Source organism: Sinocyclocheilus rhinocerous, unplaced genomic scaffold (assembly GCF_001515625.1).
Source record: "Sinocyclocheilus rhinocerous isolate Xijiao unplaced genomic scaffold, SAMN03320098_v1.1 scaffold2193, whole genome shotgun sequence".
Classification (NCBI taxonomy): domain Eukaryota; kingdom Metazoa; phylum Chordata; class Actinopteri; order Cypriniformes; family Cyprinidae; genus Sinocyclocheilus; species Sinocyclocheilus rhinocerous.
The window spans coordinates 50,871-54,041 of record NW_015650734.1 but is presented as its reverse complement, the minus strand read 5'-3'; positions in this window follow the sequence as shown (position 1 = coordinate 54,041).

Sequence of the window (3,171 nt, the reverse complement as noted above, 5' to 3'; positions counted from 1 at the left end):
GAGTGAGTGTGTGTGTGTGTGTCTGTGTGTCTGTGTGTGTGTGTGTGTGTGTGTGAGAGTGAGTGTGTGTGTGTCTGTGTCTATGTGTCTGTGTCTGTGTGTGTGTGTGTGTGTGTGTGTGTGTGTGTGTGTGTGTGTGTGAGAGTGAGTGTGTGTGTGTGTGTGTCAGTCAGTAGTGATTATAACTAGCTTTAGCTGAAACACTTGAGGTCTGTTCGTGTATCTGAGGTTAACAAACACTTGTCTCGTCTCAATCCTCCGCTGCTAACATGGGTTACAAAACTCTCACGCGGCGGTTGGGTTTGTGAGGGTGAAGTCGACTTCCTCTGACCGTTTCCTGTTCTTGTTCTCTTTCAGCTCTTACTGTGGGCCTCATTGTTGATCGACGTTCAGATTATCACGCATGGCTTTGATTCGCTCTCATAAACACTTTGTTCTTGCACAGATGAAGATTAGCAGGAGATTTTCTGTGAATCACTGAGATGTTGTGAGAAATGAGGAAGTCTGAGTTTAGTTTGATGTTGAATGACAGACGCGTATGGTGTTGTTTACAGTTTTTTTACAATCAGTTTTGCACTAATAACAGAACCTTCATGTCATTTTTCAAAACTCTAGACATAATTCACAACCGATGATCAGATTGCACATTTTTCAAAACACAACACTTTTTCCAAATGCTTGGATACAATACACATGAACCAAAGATCTGTTGTTCACTGAACTAAAATCATCAGTTCAAAATGACACAACTTATCAACAAAGCATTACTATTTCACAATGCACTCACACATTACATCTGAACTGAGTGTCTATTCATTTCATTACAGTGATCTAACTATCAACTGATACAACTGCTCAAAATGCTACGTAACTGTTGCATTACTCTTGAAGCATAGTCTTTATGGAAATGATGAACAATATTGAATGTTTAGATTATGAAAGTGAAGCAACTGAGTATGTTCAGGTATGATCAGGTTCAAGAGGCCTGTTGTTGGGAGAAACAAACAAACCCCAAAATTCTATATCATTGTTATCAGTATTTGTTTTTCCTACAATACTGTAAATGTCTTTTTAGAGGATGATAGAGCTGGAAGCTGATGAGAGCCATTCATAATTTTTGGACGAGGCTGGCTTTACTCTGGCCATGACATGGAGGAGAGGCTGAGAGCCCAGCGGTTGAGAGGGGCCCAGAACAATGTTCGCTGGGGGCCCGATCACCCCCCCCTGAATGTGGGGACCCCACAGCAAAATCAGTGCAATGGGCCCAGAATTCCTCGCAACAGCACTGAGTGCAATCATGGTTTCAAGCCCATCCACATTATCACCTCCCCTTTCCTTACTGTAACCCGACTGAGGAATTGCTCTCCACATGGAGGTGCAAGGTTTTGAACAAATATATTTAATGATTGTATTAACAACTAAACAGTGAAACTATGGGTATCTTGTGTGTGGGTGATCTAAAGTAATGTTCCTATCATATTTCATAATAAATTAGTATTTTGAACCAATGCTTCTGCAAATGCAAGGCTTCTTTAAAGATATGCAAAGTTTTTGACATTTGACAGCCTGTGTTACAAATAATGACTGTTTTGAGCTTTTTGTCTAGAGTATTGAAAAATGACATGAAGGTTCTGTTATTAGTGCAAAAATGATTGTAAAAAACTGTAACACACACTTGCAGCCGTTATATCAGAGATTACTAGATTCATATCCACAGATGCCTCTTATTCTCTCAACTGATCCTCCATGATTGTGCAGATGTTCAGCTTCAGATGATGAACTGTGTGTGTGTGTGATCCTGATGTGTGTGTGAGTGAGTGTCTGTGTGTGTGTGTGTGTGTGTGTGTGAGTGTGTGTGTGTCTGTCTCTCTTCATGTTTCCAGACATGTGAAATCAGGCCAGTGTGGGATGGAGAGGAACGCAGGAATCCTGCTGAAAGTAGGTCAAGCGTCAGTATCTCTAATGAAGCGTCTGTAGAGCTCGAACCCTCCGCCTGTCACAATATGATCAATAAACCCTCGCGTTAGGCTCAACATCTCATGATGTGTAGCTAAATAAGCTGCTTGTCAGGTCGAACAAAAGCATGATGGTCTGCGGTAAGCAGTTAATGAGCTGGTCAGACGGGTCGCTCGGATTCCAGCCGCCTTGACTTCTGACTGACCCGTCAAACACAGCAGAGTCTCACAGAGCGCAGATATGAGCTCAGCTAATTAACACAGAAACATCTGAGACTAAACTGAGCTTCACAATCAGTGTCATCACTGACGTATGGAAGCTTATTTACACCACCGAATGAAAAAAAAAAAAATTTCTCAGAATTCTTAATTTATATCTCACAATTCAGACTTTTTATTTACTTTTTTTTATTTATTATTTTTATATACTTATTGTAAACCCAGAGTTCCAAGAAAAAAGTCAGAATTGAAAGATATAAATTTAGAAGTCTGAGGGAAAAAGTCATAATTGTGAGATGTAAACTTGCCAAAAAAAGTTAGAATTGCAATATGAAAACTTGCTAAAGAAATCAGAATGATGTGATATAAACTTGCAAAAAAGTCAGAATTGTGTGATGCACAAACTTGTGAACAAGTCCTAGTGATCTTAAAGAGTCTCTCATTTGTTCAGGATGAATGTTTGAGCTTGAATCCGTCATGTTTTATACAAATTAAAAACTCACGTTATCTCACGTGCAGTACTATTGTTTATGATCTATATAACAGTTATCCGAACTGAACTGTGGGTATTTTCCCTCTACATCAGACTTTGGATTGGTTTCACTCCACGATCAAAAGGTTAACCTGAAATAACTGGCCTGCTGTCGATTACAGGAAAGACACATCCAACTGCAGACGCCACACGAGCGAGATGCTTGCTCAAGAGCTCCTCTGCTATTTCAGGGTGAATATTTTTAAGGCCTTCTCGAGTATTCACACACGCCTGATATATTCTGACACGGGCTGCGAAGACGAGGACGTTTGATGCGAAGATGGAAACCTGTGCTTGAGTGCTAAATGTGCTGTTGTCTTTGTGAATCATGTAGAATCTGTCTTTAAACCAGGCATTTTCCACCAGTTTGCACACACACACACACACACACACACACACACACTCATACGCCCACACACACACACACACACACTCCTGCAAAGCAGAGGCGCGTTTGTGCAGCAC